Source organism: Sinohyriopsis cumingii, unplaced genomic scaffold (genome assembly GCF_028554795.1).
Source record: "Sinohyriopsis cumingii isolate HCF-2022 unplaced genomic scaffold, ASM2855479v2 utg000426l, whole genome shotgun sequence".
NCBI classification, from domain to species: Eukaryota; Metazoa; Mollusca; class Bivalvia; order Unionida; family Unionidae; genus Sinohyriopsis; species Sinohyriopsis cumingii.
The window spans coordinates 796,157-818,521 of NW_028315897.1; positions in this window are offsets into that span (position 1 = coordinate 796,157).

The following is a 22,365-nucleotide window of genomic DNA, read 5'->3' on the forward strand; positions in this document are numbered from 1 at the left end:
GCGCAAAGTTCATGTTTCTCGCTCAATGTAAGAGTCTGCTACAGCTATCCAAGTTTGCGAACAAAATAGCATTGATACCCAAAATACATAATACGTGTGAGGAAAATTATTTTAAAAGATATAACTCTATGTAGAGAACATGTTAATGGTAAATAAACAGTTGCGGAATTGTGCATCAAAGTGTAACGGAAAAGTATCCTTAATTTTCACAAGTGTAAACACAAATAAATGATAATAAGAATACGTTTTCAGATTATATATACATATACAATTAAGATAGATTAATGAGGGATTAATGTATGCACGAACAGTTTTAAAAACTTAAGAAACTGATGGAATGAAGGAAAAAACCTGCAAAAAACATAACTGGAGTAGAAGTCAAAAGAACGGAAGGAAAGTAACACAATTACGGCCTTACAGAGTGACATGAATGAGGTAAAGATTTTAGAAAATCAGTATAATTGACAATATATGCAACAATATTTGCCGAAAACAGAGATGATGAGAAGGGTCAGAATATTCAAGATATTTAAAAAGTTTGTTAATCATTTTAAAGATGTTGATACAAGTTGAAATCTGGATTGACAACTACAACAAATGACATTGTGAGGCCATATATGAGCAATGTTTTCAAAGCAGTACATATAAAGATAGTAGACTCATAGACTACCTTTAATATTAAAGAAATTGTAATGAAAATTAATAAAACTACGTACGATTTATCAGTCAATCATTTAAGGGTAAAATATACAACTTTAAAGTTCATGATTTAAAAAACCCCAAACTAGAATTATGGGACGTATCTAATGGAACATAAAAGTTACTGGTAGTAGCAGATAGCACATTTGTTTTCGCAGAAGGAAATATTGTTAAAATATTGCAATAAAACTCGGAATCGCCTGAGAGAAGATTTTACCGGTATAGAAAAAGATAACTGCTAGCACTAATATTACATCGTAGTTACAATTAACAGTTTTAGAAACTAACATGCAACGATGTAGAAGAAGAGCAGCGAGACCATAACAGGAAATTAATAATTGACATTATGGAACATAAAGCACCTAAAATGTGTGTTTGTTGGGTACATACGACACTATGAAGAAATTTATGCTGTTGGTATTGCACTCAGCTGTTAGATCATTTGAGGTCATTTACGCAAACGTTTCATGGAAGGTACTTTTTAGCGATGCAAACGATTTTTTTACATGAGGATACTGATACAAGCATATGTACTAATTTGATAACAGCAGGTTTACAATTTCGTTTTGGTGTTGCTGGACACCACGTTTTTTTTGTGCAAAATACGACTGTAGGTTTATAACAAGAGAAAACAGGAAGAGGCATATTTTACAAGCTTTCACACTCACACACACACACACACATGCATATATATATATATATATATATATATATATATATATATATATATATATATATATATATATCTGTCTGTCTGTCTGCGTCTGTATGTATGTCTGTCTGTCTCTCTCTATATATATATGTAAATATATATATATATATATATATATATATATATATATATATATATATATATATATATATATATAAATATATATATATATATATAAATATCTATATATATAAATATATATATATATATAAATATATATATATATATATATATATATATATATATATATATATATATATATATATATATATATATATATATATATATATATATATATATATATAGATAGATAGATAGATAGATAGATAGATAGATGGATAGATAGATAAATATCTGTGTGTCTGTGTGTGTGACACTGGTGCTCAATAATTGTAATGTCATCTGCCTTGGAAATATGAACTCTGCGGCAGAACATGACACTCTAAATGTTGTAAGATACTAGTTCTTACGCACTGGTCGAGATGCTCAGTTATGCCTGAAATGTGGCATTGGAGTGAAATATTGCAATCTTCCTCTGCCATCCAAGTGGATCTCTTCATAAATATTTTAAGGCGCGATAAACACAGGTAGGAAAAAGACCCATATTAGCACAACTACCTGTGGCTACGTTAACATATACAGAGATAAGACCAATTTAACTGGGATCAAACTAATTATAGTTCTAGTTCTGGTATAGCAGAAATATTAAAACAAGCAATTAATGAATTTGTTAAAGAGAGAAAACTTTCTGCTTATGTATGTATGCCAACTGTAGCCAACTGTACAGCAGCTAAAACAACTCACACAGCAGCATGGAGTTCGAATAAAACGTCGTATTCAAAAGGCTTACATATATGAAATATTGAAACCCATACCCGCACTGTTTCAACTTGCTCCACCATGGTTCACTAAACCATAGCCGGTTGTTAATACAAATACAACAGTAGAACAATTACAATAATGTTCACGTCAGCGTAATATAAAACTGGCAAATGGTGCAAGAATAGCTGATATCTTTGAGATAGAGGAAGCATTTGAACAATGGGTGTATAAAATCGTCATCGGATAAACAGTACCTGAGTTCTAATTTCACAAGTGTAGTCCTGAGTCACAAACTTCACGTGGCAATTATCTAACAGACCTAAAAACCAGATAAGGTCGCTCAACAACAGTCAAGGAATACAATTCCTAGAATCACCTCGGTTGTACATGAGTGCGGGCAATCTGGCGTAAGAGAAGATATTGTCCTTAATGCACAATTGTGTATACCCCTTAATCGTGACAATGAACGATTTAAAATAACAGACCCGCGGATTTATAGCGCTGATAGTTCAATTCTGAAACGTAACAATACGAATATTTTGAATAGACGATTTCTGTCAGTTGTATATCAGGCTAGTGACAATACAATCTTGCCTTGAAAATACCGGTAGCACCTTGGTTACCTCACCTTCGGCAATATCTTACTTCCCGTGCAGCTTACTGAAGAAACACTGAGCAAATTTGAAACACGTAACCCTGGTATCGCGGTTAATGTGTTTACTTCCGATACAAGTTTGTATCTGCTTGTACTCCCCTCACTAGGGCAACATGGACTAACTCATCTTTATAAGCTCTTGCTGACTGATTAGTTCAGTGTATGTATCGAACTACGTATTGATAAGGTATCTTGCTCGATTGATAATCCAACAACTTCTCACCGACCATCACGTTTACTGTGGTGACAGTAGTAGAACACGGCTGAGGGTGATAATGAGCAATGGAGAATTTGCGCAAACGAATCGGAGTCAATCTTATCCATGATAGAAAATAACACAATATTTGAAGTCTCATCGCTGACCCACCCATTTAATCCAGACAGATTTATGATGGTGGATGTGTTGCCGTTCTCAGCCACAACTTAAAAATATAAACAAATGAAGCTGAAAAAATCAATATATGCTGGCTCGTCCGTGCTGAACGTGTCGATGCTACTCATGTACTAGTTTTACTACGACAAAATGAAACCGTTTTGCAGGATCGGGTCAAATTGTTGCACAGTGACACCGACTCGCTGATAACACTGGACAACAAATTTTTACAAAAGTCATGTTACTGAAATAAAATTAGTCAATTCTTATCAATTTTTATGTGCTGAACACGAATATGACAGTCAAATTGCAAAATTGGCTCTAGTTTTTTTGTAATCTGCAAGAAATTAATGTTTACATAACGAAATGCATTCCAATAGTAAAAGGTCAACTGTAATAGCCTACCTGTAAAAAATCAAGTCATTGACTACATCTTAGATTTCTTCGCCTGTCTCTTGTACAGCTGTTCGGGAGCATCTCTGAGGAGTGTCCAGCAGTAGTCAGCCAGCATTGTAGTGGACCATTTTCCCTGGTATCTTTGTTCCATTGTTGCGATATCTTGATGAAAACGTTCGCCGTGTTCATCACTAACAATACCACAGTTGCTAGGAAAGAAATCCAAATGGGAATGAAGGAAGTGAATCTTTAGAGACATATTGCAGCCAAGTTTCTTATACTTCATCAACATGTCTTCTACTAGTTCCTTATAGTTTTCTGCCCTAACATTTCCGAGGAAGTTTGTAGAAACTAGGCGAAAAGCATTCCATGCTTGTTTCGCGTCACCTTCCAGCAAGTTGTTGAACCGGTCATCTTTGAAAAGCTCTCGAATCTGAGGACCCACAAAAACTCCCTCTTTAATCTTTGCTTCGCTGAGTCGAGGGAATTTTTCATGCAGGTATCGGAATGCTGGCAAAGTCCGGTCAATGGCTTTCACGAAGTTCTTCATCAAACCTAGTTTGATGTGAAGGGGTGGTAGCAAGATTTTCTGAGCCTCAACCAGAGCTGGGTGTTGGATATTCTTCTCTCCAATGGCTACATTCTACCTGTGAGTCCATTCCTTCCTCATGTAGTGCATTTCCCTTGCTCGGCTATCCCACTCGCATAAGAAACACATGTATTTTGTATATCCTTGCTGCAGTCCCATTAAAAGGGCAACTACCTTCAAATCACCACAGAGGTGCCAGCTGTACTTGTTATACTCAATGGGATTCAGTAGCTGCCTTAAGTTATCGTATGTCTCTTTCATGTGGACAGCATACGCTACTGGAATAGATGGAAGAATGTTTCCATTGTGCAAAAGCACAGCCTTGAGACTCAGTTTCGAAGAGTCCACAAATAGTCTCCATTCTTGTGGGTCATGAGTGATTTTTAAAGCATTCATGAGGCCCTCAATATCGGAACAGAATATCAGATTACTTTCCTTTCTGAAGAAAGGCTCCAATTGCTGGTGGCGCTTTCGATATGCAGTAATTGTGACATCTTCTTCTAGAAGATTCCATTGTTGGAGTCTTGATCCTAGCAATTCTGCCTTGTTCTTTGATAAGTCCAAATCACGAATCAGGTCATTTAGTTCTTCCTGTGTTATTCTGTGTGGGGTTGATGATGCACCACAGTGAAAATCTGGATCACTGCATGCTGATGGACCAGGAGAAGAACAGGTCGACTCACCTTTGTCTTCGTCAGATGAATCAAGAGAATATTCTGCTGGAGGTTCTGGAATAGGAAGTCCCTCACCATGTGGAACTGGTCTCAATGCAGACGGAATGTTTGGGTAGACTATTCTCGACTTCTTTCGCTTCGTTATTCCGCCGGAAAGAGGAGGAACCAAGCAGAAGTAACAGTCATTTAGGTGGTTGCTTGGCTCTCTCCACACCATTGGGACTGCAAACGGCATTGATGACCTTTTGCAATTCAACCACTGTGAAAGCTGTGTTGTACATGTAGCACAGCATATATGCGGAGCCCAAGGCTTGTCTTGGTCACCAACCTTGCATCCGAAGTAAAGATGATATGCCTTCTTCACTTGAGAATTGATACTTTTCTTCTGGTTGGCAAATGTCACTTCCCCACAAATATAGCAAAAATTGTCCGCGGTATTAACACACTTTCGAGGCATTACTGTTCTTTATTGTACGTAAATGGATAAAATAATAAGTTTTATGTAACAGTAGCTTGAACTGTCTCGCACAACGTCTAAAATATTTTAAATGCTGAACCTATCTGATTGGGTTTTATATAGTACACTGCTTACGTCAGCTTCAGCAGCCGCCTGGCATTAGTATAATAGGCCTACACATGTATAGTACACTGCTGACGTCAACTTACTTCAGCAGCCACATGGCATTAGTATTGCATTGCATCAGAAAATGATGCAATCAACTGTGGATGATGTGAGCATGATGGTATTATGCAATGTTACATCATTATTCCGGATGTTGCTGCATTCCTACTGGAGAAATTTACACAGTGAAACATAGAAAATGAGGTATATGAATATCTTCAAAACGAGAGCCAATACAAATTTTTCACGGTTATATTCGTGTTCGGCACACCAAAATACTACAGATTAGGGCCTTTTCAAGTCAGTAATGATTTCACTGTTGACCAGTGTAACGCACATCACGAACAAAGAGTTGTAGGCGGACACGCCATAACTATGTTAGATGCATTTTAAGCAAATTGTCATCCAAAAGATCACCTGTTCTTTAGTATCACAAATATTAAGTATGATCAGATAAAATAATTGAAGAATATGTGAGACTGCGGCCTAAAATTGAATCGATTTTTCTCGGACTCAAAAATATTCAAAGGGCAGCTATTATGCAGAAGGATTTCAAACACGACATGTACGTGGGATATCTTCGAGACCGACGAGAATTCACACACACGGAAAATATGATACGATTTCAGACATATCACGTGCGTTTGGTCATCATTATATTGTAAATGATAGGTCTTCTGGTACATCAAAGTGTTAACACAGTTCTCGTTTTTTTTTTTTTCTGGAACGTCTTAAATTTCCTTGAAATCACAATCGGCTGGGAGTCTGGTTCAACCATGCGACGATGATCCCAAACAATAATTTGTTGGTTGTCTTGGAGAAACAATCTGTTCAGAGATAGCTAACCTATCGACGGACCATACTGGGGAAGTTGCACAATAGTTCTCCAGGTGCATATAGATACCGGAAAAACTTATCTTCGAGTGGTTGTAACGGAACCGGCGTTCAAATCAATTTCTGATTGGAGCTAGAGTCTCGCGACAGTCTTGTGTCGAATGGCATTGACTGGTTTAGCCCGATTGTGAGTGTGACCGAATTGTTGAGTCCTGAGTGTGACCTAATTGTTGAGTCCTGATTTGACTAGTGGTAGACGTGTATCCTATTTGTTAGACCTATATTGCATCATTACTAACTACTGTGCTTATAGATGACCGAAATATTATTCCGCGAGTGTTTGATTAAAAAATACCGCAATAGGATGGTCGCGATGAATGTTGATATGTCGAACATGAGCTCGTACACGATGAATAGTTTGCAACGCAGTAAAACACCAGATAAATTCTATACCAATAGTACTTGCAACACTTGTGGCCATATGAGTGGCGAACGTATATAAATTCAATCGAGTGGATCTGCAACACTTGCAAAAATTTTCATGTCAGCCGTTCCGCTTTTCAGGCAACATCAACAATCGTTATGACATACTTAATCCGAATCGTGTGGAAGAAACAATAAATCAACTTTATTAAAACCACGTGACATTTTCTTCGGTACTGGTAGATAAATTTGCCAAAGCGCATGTTTGGCCAACCATTCTAAAGCAATTATATGAGTAACTTTTACTGTACTGGCTGAATTTTCGTTGGCGGCTTCACAAATCAATGCGCTCGCGGAATGTAAAATATGTTCGATAATGTCACGCTTTTATATTCATTGCTTTCTTTGTGTTACAAATATTTTGCTACGAATGAGAGGACCTTACTAGTCCAGTCTTAGCTATGACACCACTTTTGACGACCAATCTTGCAATTCGTTATCCAGCACCTGGTCCCACAATCGTATTCAAGTCATGGAAGAGAACGACATCATCGCGTTGATGTGCATGGATATCACTTGATGCTTTATAAGCATGGTCATGTAGGTAACAAGCAACATTGACATGATTACTTGTGATTTCTCAGGATTACTTTGTTATAATCGAGTTGTACATCCAACTGTGTACAGGTAAGTCAGTAATTGTATTTAGGAAGGTGCTTTTCACAATAGTATTTACTTCACGATGTTCCCAGTAACTTTACTAATGCAACTGCTATATCAACACCTCTTATGCTTTAATATGTGGCACGTTTTTGCTCTATATCGAACATAAGTTTCAGTAATCAGTACACCATATGAATACATGATCCTATTATATACAGTCTCATTCAATGGCCGCATGAAAAAGGAAATTCGCACATGCTTTCAAAGATTGATCGGTCACTGACTTCGCACATCCAGCTCTTAAACCGTCCAAATATGGAGATGAAGACCTATTTCCAAGCTCAGCTTGTGCATCGATCATTGGTCCCGCTGGATCAGGAAATCCCTTAACGGTTGCTGAATATGATTTAACGAGGGCTGCAGCTGGATCGATTGTTCATGACCAACCGTGGTATGATGTTTCAAAACATTTTTCTGAAAATATTGCTAAGCAGAGATTGTAACACCACCATAATCGATTTATTTGCCAGCATCGGTAAAGCACCAATCATTGATGATCTGAATGCAAGCGAAAACATTCGTACTGTATAAAACGATGTGATGCTTGAAAATCAAATCAATCCAACGCAAGTATTTTTTTCACGGATCAGTCTCAAACACACATTATTTGTGTGACTGAACGAAAAACACATGCGCAGAAGGGGATTCATCATAACTCTAACATGTTGATAATATTTTGTGGTATCGACAATCGTGGAATTAGGGCGCTTTACCAAGGAATATGTTTCAACAACATTGAATTAGATAAGAAGAGAAGATCTCGACTGCTATTCAAAAACAATGATCTTGTGCGGGTAATAGTTATTAGGCTAAAACGATCGTTAGATAGAAAAGGTACCGGCGTACTTTTAAATGATGCGGGTACAAAACACCCAGAACGCACAATTGATGGGAATTTAAACATTCTTGAGACAAATGTTTACTGTGATTGTACGACAGTTGTACCAGTGAAAACGGTAAATTGTCTAAAACTGCGTGAGTGTATTACACCTGGAAACAATGAATTGGGACACCGTCTGCCAGTCGTGTAATTGTACTACGCGATTGTATTATTAAAATAACTATGTTCTCGACTTGAAAAATTAATGGAGGCGGAGAAACAACAGTGTGATGCAATCACAAAGAGACTCGTGTTGATATTAAAATAATATACGCTTTGGATGGTCTTAGATTATACGGTCATCTTGCCTCAGCGTCAAATGTTGATCTTGGTGTGGCTGGAATCACAGGAACGACAACGACAACCATCTGAGGTTCGCCAATCGGAATTTTTTTGTGGCTATAACGATAGTAACCGTTGTACCTGGTGATGCTATCAATTAACTCGATACGGTTGCATTCAGAAATACGTTTTTTTATATATGCTAGCCGTAACACAAACAGTATCAACACGATCAATACACTGTATTCGATGGCTATGGAGGATAAAGTAACTAGCACGGCTGAATTCGTGACAGTTTTGACGGGTATTGGAAATATCCGACAACTTCGAACACAAATATGAAACAGTGCTGTTTGGGGATTTACAGACTATATAGGTCGAGCAAGATTGGCCTTAACATAATACATACGCATATACATATATACTTGCATGCATGCATACATACAAACATACATACATACATACATACATACATACATACATATATACATACATACATAATACATACATGCATACATACATACATACATACATACATTTACATATATGCATACATACATACATACACTAGAACTGACAATTGTGGAGTGAAATTATGTAACTGATTCAGATTATTCATCTACTGTCACACAATTATTTATATGTACTATGTTATCGGTTTCGTTTGTGAATGACATTCACGTTCATATCATATGATTTTAACGTATATAGAAACAAGCACGAGTCTTATCGAATTATTTAGAAATTATACACTTTCTTCCTATTGAAATCATGTAAAACCCGTCTAGCCATTAATAGCTGAGTCACAGTAATACACATTGCTTACACCTGACACCGGTGAACGTTTACGCTCTTATTTCTCAATGTCTTCCTCTTCTCTCCCCCATTTCTAGCATTACGTTTTTTTCCTATATTATTTTATTATAAAATTATTCCGTGCTTTCTCAGTATGATGTGCATCCTTGGTAGTCAACATGTTTTATACTTTGTAAGAATGTACAGCCGCATCCATCTGTAAGAATTACGAAATTAAATGTTAGAACTAAAATGAGAAATCGTCTTTTCCATTTAAGCATGCTTCTGTACTGGTCACTTGTAATAGTTACTCATAGTGTTACAACAGACGTTGCAATGAACTACTTTTCATAGATGTGAGTGCTAGGAACTATAACCCATACATTCACATAGCCGTTTTAGAGTAGGTAGTATGGTTTATGACTAGTAATAAACGAATCACGATTCCTGCATAATCTAGCTGGAGAGACACATTTTGCTTCGATTCCGGCGATGTCATGGAATCATAACCAATACAGTAATAAGAGATCTCGATCAAAATAGGTAAATTCGCCTTAATACAAACATTTATAATCACTAAACTAAGTCCGCAAGCACAGTCATTGTTTTGTATACATTTCAATAATATATTAAGGGGATAGAATCTTCAACGTATTGTTGCCTGTTCGTTTTGTTTTATATATTTTGAAAAACAAAACCTCCGTTGTATCTGCGTAACATCGTTTTCCTCAATCAATATGGGGCTTACATTTTATTCTAGGTTTCCAAGGAAAACTAGCCTCCATATCAGTGATAGCAAAGCTTTGCAGTATTACATGTGATAGCAGAATTTTCCCTGAGGATATTTCTAAACTTTGCAATTGTCAAAGGAATTGATTAAGTAGAGGTACATGTATGCTCTTGCTTTTGATTGGACAAGAACATACTTAGCATTGGCAGCCAATGGATAAAGTTGTTCTCCCAAACAATAATTAAAGGTTTGGCTCTCGGTTAAATTATCTGAAAACGTGGTCCATTCTCAGTAGGTGAATCGTTCGAATTTCTTCTATGCTAGGACATCTAAAGATCAAAATAAATATATTATTCTACAAGGTTTCGATGGGCAAGAAATACGTGTTTAGACACAAAAATGATATAAGTAAGCACAAAATGGAAATTTGATACGAATGTATGTGATACTATGTTCATGTTATTCGATTGGTATAACGTAATTTATTATACATGGCAATGTCATTTTATATTGGGCAGAAGAAAATAATCTGCATACAATAATTATCTAGCTCCTTAATGTTTACCGTAATATGCTTACATCTGGATAATATATATAATATTACATGGTGTCAAAAGCGTCATAACCGTAATAAGCTTAAATTCCGATACTCTGTGTAATATTATTTAGTTTAAAAATGCATCATAACTGTAACGGGCTTACTTTCGGATATTCTGTGTAATATTACTCAGTCTCAAAAGCATCATAACTGTAATGTGCTCAAATTATGTTATTTTGTTTAATAGTACTCGATATTTATGTTTTTGTGTGGCATGTATTGTATTATTTCTGTATTGTATTCACATAGCAATTATTGATGCATTATTCTGGATACATGCCTAGTTATGTTTGGTACATACATCATATCTGGCAAACTTTTCTTTATTAAACTATCAGCAGTGATTATGCGCGTCACATTTTCCGATAAAAATCTCCGCATACCATGACATAGTAATGGATGATGACAGGAATTTGTGTGACTTCATCTCTCTCTCTCTCTCTCTCTCTCTCTCTCTCTCTCTCTCTTCAGATATGAACTATATTTTATATTGTTTTGTAACCTATTCATATTTGAATAATATCTAGGACAACTGCCTAGAGGTGTTTTTAGTTCCGACGAAGTTTCTGAGATTGAATTATGTTATATATGGTACAAGTTCTCACTCTCTCGACTAGCCAAGTTTTCATTTATGTCGCTCAACATCTTCGTATACTTAGCAGAGTTTGAAAACATGATATATAAAGCCAGCATCAGTCTCAGTACATCTGTGCATATGAATGTACACATGATGTAAGCTAAAATTAACACTGACTTTGTAGCTAAAGAATGATAATATTATGCTGACAACATCCGACGAGTCTACTTTCTGTATTACGCGTATTCTCATTATAGGGTTATGCAGGCATATGTTTTCCTAAGCCAAGTTTTTCAGAGGTGAAAATTGCGTAGATAAATTGACTATTTCTTTCCACTTCCAGCTGCTACTATTTGGTTTTCATCTGTCACATTCCTGATTTTTGAAGATAGTACACACTTGTCGAATTAATTACGGATGAATACTGTGGAAATTCCGGATATCTTCGATTATTTCTTATACGCATTTAGCCATTTCTTTCCGTGAAATGTGAGATGTGTTCATTCAATCCGGGTCAGCTTAGTGACATATTAACAAATATGTGCATCAAAACTGTGATCATTATCAAGGTATTCACCGGTGCGCAAATGTACTCAACGAGGTCAGATCCTGCTATTTAAAATTTTGGATAATGTGTGTACATAAATGAGTGCAGATAAATCATAAGCATGACGGGGAGACACAATGACGCTAATGCCAGCTACAACATTCATTTTCTTTCACTCTTTTTTTCTCTCGTCGTTCTTTGTCGCTCTTTAATGTTTCTCTTTAGACACGTGGTCTTTGCTGGTAAGTTGCTTGGATTCTTGTCTGTAGAGTTTAGCGTACAGACTCTAACAGAACAAGTCTCTAGTTATCTGAATATGCTGCTTTCATTTGATCAAACTGTCAAACAGTACCCATTGCTCATTCAATTAAACCTAAGCTGCAATTAATCCATTAATGTTATGAACAAGATACAATTTGACCATGATCAAAACACTAAAGGTCTGCATGAATAACTTCACTGACAAAATCAATGAAACGCATGTTTGATATTTTGTCACATGTCATCGACAAGTACAAAAAGAAACAATCAACATATTTAGTAATAGCTGTTGAATACATCATAATTTCCAATTTCCAGTAATTTATTACACAAGTGACATTTGGCTCACGCGTATTAAGAAACTGATAATTGTATTTACTTCCAGGAATCATGCAATTAAACACGTTTGAAACATACGTCTTTCGAGACCAGCATAACTATTTGAATTATGCATGTAGAGTAGGGCTCTGAGTGGCCAAGTGGTATAAAGCGCTCACCGTTATGGATGATTGCCATCTCACCTCTGCGTGAGTTCGAGTATCGGGTTCTCTCGATGGGGGTATGTGATAAAGCTTGACAGTAGCTTATCGTGGGTCGGTCGTTCCTTTTTGGTTTTTCCCGGGGTTTTCCTCACACATTTATACTGGCCGATTTGTATAACATATTTTGTGCTGAAAAATGGCGTTAAAATCTACAAGAACAAGAACAACAACAAGTATGAAGACTCAAATTTGGGCTATAGCTGCACCAAAACGCGGTCCAATTTGGCCATGGATCAGTTACAGCGACCTACATGTTGCATTGACTCTGTGCCGCTGGCGGCTACATTGGGTGGCCATTTGGTGACTGTTCATGAATTTGATTATTTGAGTCGATATTAATCCAGTAGTGAAATCCACAATCAGATGTTCACTAAAAGTCACTTTTATTGGAGTCAAACCATGCAATGGAGCTCGCGTTGACATGAAAATGGCGTGCATAAAAATAATCAATATGACTGTTTTGTATGCTCATGATGTATTAGAGCTAAACATACACCGCAAGTCTGCTTTATAGTTTGTTCCAATGTTTGTTGATTTCGTCTATGCTATAGACCATTATTTAAAGACACAAGGTAGTCCAAAATCAAGCTCTAAGCAGTGACATTTGTTTTGCAAACATCATAACACATAGCTAATATATATATATATATATATATATATATATATATATATATATATATATATATATATATATATATATATATATATATATATATAAGATTATAGTCTAATATTGAGATTAGTATTAATTGAAGTAAATATGTTTACCTGTATATGAATGCAGGATATTAGTTTTTCTCTTTGGGGTTTATAAACTGTTTTTCATCTTTGAATATTTTGAGAGGAGACTGTGGCCCACCTTCTGACTCTGTTATTGTGCCTTATCTTTTTATGTAAATGTTGTTTAAGCAAAAATTATCAATTTTTGCCTAAAGATCAGAAAAAGTATCAATTCTAGTGATGTGTTCAATTTTTTAATTTTTGGAAGATCTATTTATTTAAAGTATTCACTGAAATTACAAACTGCTCACCGATAATTAAGGACTGAATCATTAATTTGGAATTAAGGTGAATTCAGTTAAAGACATTTTGGATTATATTATTGTGAGAAATCAGAATGTTAATGTGTTGCCATATTTCTAGCTATTGGCACATTAAGACATTCGAAGCTACATGAACATCAACACATTCAATATTGGATTTTATCTGGAACACCAACTTAATTCAATTTGAACCTTATTCATTAGGACTTGTGATATAACTGTTAGGACTATATGTTACTTAATTTACAATGAAGTGAGCTGTATTTTAAATTTTAATTTTTTTTTCTCAGGTAAACAATATTGATTGAATTTGTACAATATATTTTGTTTTTCGCTCTGTTCTGTTAATTAATTTAAGAACATATGTGCGTAGCAATCATAAATACTGCTAAAGTTCCCAGTCCGGCGTAATTAGTATTTTCTGAAACTTTATTGGGATAAATCCAACTGCTCGCGGAGCATGGGATTCATTTTCTGGAGACTATCTAAAACATTAAAGAACCAGCATTGTTATTAACAATTGCATTTATTGCATTGTATCATGTTTTCTGATAATGGAGTTTAATTCAGATTGGTTTTGATTACATTGCAAAGGTAATGTGGAACTCTTGATGTCTTTATAAACATGTAATCCTTACTTATCAATATATTAAAATCGACGTGCGCATCAAATCTACATAGCCAACTATTTTCTCACATTATGAATTAGTACAAATATTGAATGTGTTATCTGATCATGATGCTCTAACGTTGACTTTTTATGCAACTTAACAATGCTTTATCTTGCATCATATATCTATGACTTAACTTGTTTTGCATTAATAGCAGTCACTATATATCGAAAACATATTATCTTTGATATTCCTAATAATGTGTGCCAGAGCGCTTGCAACATTTTAAATGGGCCAAATTATCCATATTTCAGTATCAACCAATCTGAATGTATGTATGTTTATTAAACACACATTACGGAGTTTAGTAGCATCCCAATATTCTAGCTTTTATTCTATTTTGAAATGATTTGTGTGGCGTTTGCTTACGGCATACATATGTTGTATATTTACAAATGCATGATTTTGATGATAACATCGGATACATCTGTTTTCAGTCTAAAACAGAGTGAAACGGCTTTGTTATATCAAACTTAGCTCACATTTCCAATGAAATTTTAGAACTGAATAATGGTTGTCTAAACGTGTTGTAGAAGGTGAATCAAGATTATCCTGATGAAATTCGTTTAATTACACGTCATTTAGGTAGCTGGTTTTGACAGTGAGAATAGTCTCCGACGACAAGCTTTATACAGCCCCATAGGCATAAAATAAAAAAATAAAAAATAAAATAATAGACTGAATTTTAGCAACGGAAACTGCTTTAGAACAGGAATTATACGTTATTTTGATGGATTCTATTAATATGTACGATCCGGCAATTCGCAAGTTCGATCTCACAGAAAACAAATAAACAAATGCAACTCAAACGTGTAAACTCTATTTGAAGGCTTTTCCAGGACCTAGTGTACATGCATTTACTTATTCCTGGTATTATTGAACAGAAAAAACCCTCTCCTCGACAACAAAACTTCACGTATTAGCAGAGTCCCCCTTTTATCAATACTAAATTAAGATGTGTCAACATATTTCACAATATCCAATAATATTGATTTGTTAAAATTGCAGTTATAAATCATCTATTACCAGCACAGCAATATTATTGTCCGCCACATTTTCCCTGATGTCACACAACAACCTTCACCTTTTTGTTCTAATGGAAGCAAAGTCCCGGATATGATCAAATAAAATTTCTTCGTGAATACAAATACTTACCATATCATGAAAGGAAAGTAATAATACAATTAGTGATGTATATGTATGCAGACACTATAATAAGAAAGAGCTTCATACGTCCTAAAAAAAATCTCAAGCTCTTTCATTACACAGACCGAAATCCCAATGCATGAAGACTATAATTGGAGACAATATCATTAACAAAAGTAATAATACTTTCAAAATATCAGCTTTGTGTGTCTTATTAATTTTCAGCATTAAAGTGTGCATGATGATTTTACTTGCGGTTTCGAAGTCTTTACTCAAACAAACTCTATATTATCTTAACCATTTGGAAGTCTTAACAAAATGTTCGCTTATGTGTTTACTGGAGATGAACAATACATTACCTTTCTAATATGAATCATTTTTAGATAATTAATCATATTATAGTATGAACAAAATGCTCGCTTTGGTGTTTACAAGGAAATAATATTTCTTTTTATATTTAATAGATATTAGTTTGAAAGAAAGGATTATATTGTAATATGAACAACGTGCTCGCTGAGTTTTTAACAAGGATGTACAAATTCATTTATATTTAATTGGAACTATTTTGAGAGAATGCATTATATTATATAATGGATAAAATGTTACCTAATGGTACTTTTTAAATATAATTATTCATTTGTTATTTAAAACTAATTATTTTAAGAAAAGAGATCATATAACATTATTCTGTATTTGTTATGATAAGATCGTAAGAGAAAAGCAGTACAAATTAGCAGCATATCAGCATTGATATGCCCTAATTGTATATGCTTGGACTAGTCTTACGTGTATTAACAATAATGATATTAGCATTGAAAGTAAATTCTGTATTCAACTGTATGCTGATGAAAGGTCATTATTAATGGCTGTGAAAGAAACAACGGTAAACGATCAGTGACCTAATATATTAATACCGACAATGGCATTTTTCATTCTACTGTGTCCCGTCCCGGCCTCCGAAAAAGAGATCGTGGGTACGAAATTCGTTGCATCCCATTGGTTTTTAATTTCTTTTTTACATTGTATGTTCAAACATGTTTAATCTCGCTCATACCATGTTTTAAATTCTTTTTTTATATTTTTTTTATTTTTATGTTCAAACTTTGTGTGATGACTCCCGTCCTAAGACGGAGAATTAATCTAGTTCGTAGATGCAATTCAAAGAAAACAAATCCATAATCAAGTGCATGAAAGTTTAAAGGAAAATACAAACCACATTTAATGAGTGATACATTTATCAAGAACATCGGTTCTTCACAACATCTGAGCCACGTATACACATATATATCGTAATATTAGAAATTCACACTCACAACAACATTATTGGGGCTTTTTTATATTACCTTGATCCGAATTATTTTGGAGTATTTATATATTATATCGGGTATGTCCATATAATACGAACATGAACAAAACAGTGATCCAAGCGTACACAGGAATAATTGTCGACATCTGAGAGCCTTAGTTTTCCCACATGCCAAGCAGGTAAATAGTATACAAGTGCGAGATTGAACCAAAACATCCATGTCAGCAGGCCAAGCGTATATCAGATTTCATTGTTTTGAAAATATGTTACGGTATAGACTGTTCTCAGTTTACATATGTCGAGCAACCGCTCCAATATAAAGACATTATTTAAAGTTGCAATTCACACAGAGTCCAATAAAAAACATACCACCCTGTTACTTTAAAGTGACTGATTCGCCCGAATGTGAAAAATGAAAACAGGGTATCTACAATATATTAATGTCTACGACGTGCGCCACAACCGTACATATCTGTCTCAGCAAAATGAAGCTTAATTGATTATTTAATAAACGTGTCCTTAAATTAGAAGCACAAACAAAATTACAAATTTAAACCAAATGTATGGGATAATCCTCTATGTGTACTTTGTAAAAGCAACGAAAAAGCTAGCATATAACAAGAAAGTAAGTTGAGTGTGGAACATGATATACAACTTACTAAGAGTCTTAATCGGCTGTCAATACTTTTAACCAAAGATATTGACATTTGGCTCACCAGACATGTCTCTGAAAGAATTTCACCTCATTTTATTTAAAAGTATATTTATTAAACCAAGCTGTTCATCTAACTCATGAGAAAGTTTCCGCTTTGTGTTCCACTTTTATATCCTGATACATTTTGGAGTTCTAGAAATTTGTCACAACTTTTCCATTATTTACACCTGTAAACTCTCTATCTCTCCCACTTTTTCTATGTCGCGAACTTCGTCATACAATTCATCAATATAAACGACCATAGAGTCGCTAATATATATATATATATATATATATATATATATATATATATATATATATATATATATATATATATATATATATATATATATATATATATATATATATATAATGCAATAGCTGCTCTTTTATGATCAGCCGGTCGTAGACTCAAAAGCAGATGCGAGTAAATGAATTACACTAGATTGCGCAATTGGGTTGAGAAAAGAAGTTGTATATAGGATCAGCAGGTGTCACTAATTTTCGGAATATCAGTTTCAACAAAGCAGGGGAAATTTAAATAGATATGCATATGTGTTTAAATATATGATAGTTCAAAATTGGTTACGAAGGACTGAAGTAACTTAAGTACATCAAAGTCAATGGAAATTATATGATGCGGATTACCCTATAATGAATTGAAGACAACCAGCGTAGTAGTAAATTTACTGCAAGACCTGGAGATACATGAACAGTTAAACTCTCTGGGTTCGTCCCCACCCAACACACAATGGTGTTGGTGAATAAGAAATTCGGGTGCAAATATTTGTCTATACTATTTTTAAATAAATGCTTTCTATAAGAAACCAAGGGCAAGAATAGAGAATTTGAGTTGTTTTCACAATTGGAAATGCACCAATATTTCAGAACTAGATCGCACTAAAGATCATTGTCAGGTGCCCAACGCAAATGACAACGCAAGTAAAGGCCATCGGCAAACCATAGTTTCGTTGACGATATACTTGTGTACGACAATTTCTCGGGAATTGAACTTTACAGATTGAATAACCTTTTCTCGACAAACACTTTTAAATTATAATATCACACCGCGCACCAACAAGTGTAATGAGGTATAGAATGCATTTTGTCCATTTAATAAGTCAGTCCGAGTACTTGAAAACCAGCCTTGAGAAAATTGAATTAAACGGAGACAACTCTAGATCGAAAACAAATGAACAGACCCGTTCGACCTTTTGGTTAGTCGGATTGTGCAGGAAATTTGTACAAAATTGTGTCGCTGTTTCTAGCCCGTTAACGGATGCGGCTAGAGAAAGGCAAGTCAATAAATGTGTATCACGCCAGAATATACATTATAACTCTCATATAAAAAAGTTTATCAGTGCAACATCCATTACATTTGTCAGAGGCTCCGACACGAGAGTATTGTACAATTAGATCAAGAGATATTAAAATTACCCGACACTAATGCAAAAAGAAACAGTTGATCAAATTGTTCCGTGATGGAAGCTGAGCAGTTAAATGGTGTATAGGAAAAGTTTAGAGGTACCTTTTCGAAATGGAATTCATTATGAAAATGGGTCACAAGCCCTCGTTGTAATCATTAAGTTTGTCATATTATTCAACAACTGTTTTACGATAACCCTTACATATCAAACTGAACAATTCTTTGCATCCAGATTGAATAGGTGACTATATATATATATATATATATATATATATATATATATATATATATATATATATATATATATATATATATATATATATATATATATATATTGTTAAAACTCTTAAAATGACGTTCGTTCTATAAACTGCTATCGTGAGTTAAACGGTGTGTATTGAAAGTGCATTCCAGTTTGCAAATACACAAATAAAGATAACGGAATCCTTTATATTTCGATAGCAGCTATAACTCAATAGTTACTCGCTTCTTTAATTATGGACAGAATGAGTTTGCAATAAATGCTTCCAATTTCTAATAGTTTAGTTTCATTAAATGTTAAGCGAATCAAGCAATGAATATCAAGAAATATCTTTTGTAAACCCTAGGGTCCATTTCCTCAATGAGATTTACTGCACCTGTGAAGTTATTCATTTCTGGATTGATAGCGAGTTCCTCTAATATTTGTGTCATACACCGATACCATTATCTGAAGTATGGTTAAATTGGTTCAAACCAATAAAATCAGTAAAATGATGTCGATTAATTTCTACATTTTCAAGTAAAAGTCAACAATCTTCCAAGAATTTATTAAACGAGTCTTACATATATTACATTATATTTTTTTCTTTGTTAAATCCGGCATGCGTTTCAGTTTATTCTAACCGAATTTGCTGATTGTATTACTTGTCCTGCAATGCCATTGTGATTTCGTTATAATTGCACAGTTTTCATATCGTATGTGTCCTGTATTTCCTTCCTGCATCTTATCAAAAAATATCTTAATGACAAACATTTACGGAATAAATATTGAATTAATATAGCAGAAAAGTTTTGTAACTTGACTAGAACACAGCTGCTTATATTGACAAATTTTGTGACTATTAATCGGTAGCCTACTTTATAGAAACAACATTTCTTCAGACCCTACAATACCAAATGGACTATGTTATTCCGTCCGTTTTACCACCGCAGAATTGCTACCAGTATTAGGTTTAAATTTCTAAATTATTTGTCTTAATGACATCATATTGCTTGTCTTATGGAGATAGTTCTTCGTAGTCAAATATTCCTTCACCATTATTTCCCTTAATGTTTTCCAATCCGTAAACTACATGATCTCCTAAAAGTTATTGTTTGACTATAAACATAGTCTTTTCCGTGGAATCGGGAAGATAACGTTTCGGAAAAATAGACTTATATATTCAGATTCTAACCTTTTAACTGCTCTCTTATTTAAGTGTTTCATACATATTTATTGGCGGAATGGCATTTACGACATGTTGCTAGGTTGATGGATCCAAATGGCGACATCTATATTGACCACTTGGAAGACTGATCTATCCTGACCCAAAGTGTTATGCTAGTTAAATGAATAGATGAATATATAACTAGATGAAACTACAGAAACTGCGTCTACTATTACTACTACGGTTACTTCTATAACGATTACTACTACTGTTAATAATAATACACCTACTACTACAACAAATACTACAGGCACTACTACTACTAAAATTACTTATTATTATTAGCAGTAATAGTATTATACTTTGTAGTATTATTATTATCCCGGGCACCATCCTTTCTACATGTTAAACACTAATCTGCAATAAGTGTCTTCAGTTGGTACCTTTTTCCTTTATTTAAAGGTTTATACATGGCAACAGATTATTACCCTGATCAATAATATACTACTTAATTTGAAATTGCTTTCTGGAAACAAATAAAAAACATTCCAGTTTGTGTATTCATTTGGTTTCTTGCACACAATATTTTAGCTTAAAACAGAAATTGCATTTAGTCACCATTAAACTAGAGCTTGCAGTTCATAACGTTTGCGATATACTTATAGCGGATGTGAATGGAGAGATCCGGAGTGGCTTGATTATTAAACAGGTCATCTTTAGAGCATATTATTCACAAAATACGGCTTCCAATATGTTCTGGCTTACAGAGATTGGAAGCAAGCTTGTTTGCTGATCATATCAGGAAAGTATACTAATTTTTCCAAACAGCGCCATTACTGGCTACTATAACTGAGTTTATTGATTCTGTCTTATATAGTTATTTCTTGTTTTACTTGTTTTTTGCTACCAATTTCTTAGGAAAGTTGTTTATTTTTCATTATACAATGGTGCACTTGAAAGACGTTGAATATTAGAGGAAACCCTAGTTTCACATTGCAAATATGAAGTTAAGAGGAGAGAGGACGATGTACGTTGTAACAACATCTGTCTAATCCTTTTGTATAGTACTAGTTAATAGCATACGTGTAAACTTCTATTACATCCTGGTGAGCAATAACTTGTAACAAGTCAAAACCATTGGCTCTGTATATACATACGTAATGACCTAATATTGAATATGCTTGCTTTTACTGATAGGATTAAACGTCACAATTATAGAAATAACGGTTCACGGAATCGAAACAAACTTAAAAATATATTGAATTAAATAAATTATATATCTTAACGTAATCTGAAATTCCTGTAAAAGGTCTGTACACAATAGAAACATAAAATTTGTTTTGGTTTATGTACTAAAATAATCCGTCGAATCGAATCTTTAGTATATTGTTAGAGACGGGGTAAAGCGATAACGCTGTACAAGAGTAATTTGAATGTCATTGATTAGTTTCAAAGAAATTGAAGTTGATGTGACTTTTACAATATTATAGTGTAGAATGTTGACATACTTTATGATGATGACATCTTATGATCATACAGATTATCTTGCTAAAAATGGATCTTTCCTTTCGACAAAGTATTAGTAAATAAACAGTTCTGTTTGATGAAGCTCGCATAAACAAAACCACATGCAACAGACGCTCACATGTGTGAATGTATAACTGGATTAATACTGTTATTATCTCTAAGTTATTTCAAAATATCCTAAATATATCGATTTAAATTAAAGATTCAACTGAAATATAATAGCAATCTTGAAAACCACTCAAAAGAGAGTAAGTTCGAGAAAACATGAAAAAGTCATACTACAGCGGAACAAATAAAAACATACTTTTTTGATGCGCAAATTAATGACAGCAATGCTTCTTCATAACAGTTCAATCCGATTTTGTATCAAATTATTATGCAAGACAATTCATCTGGTATTACAATGTTG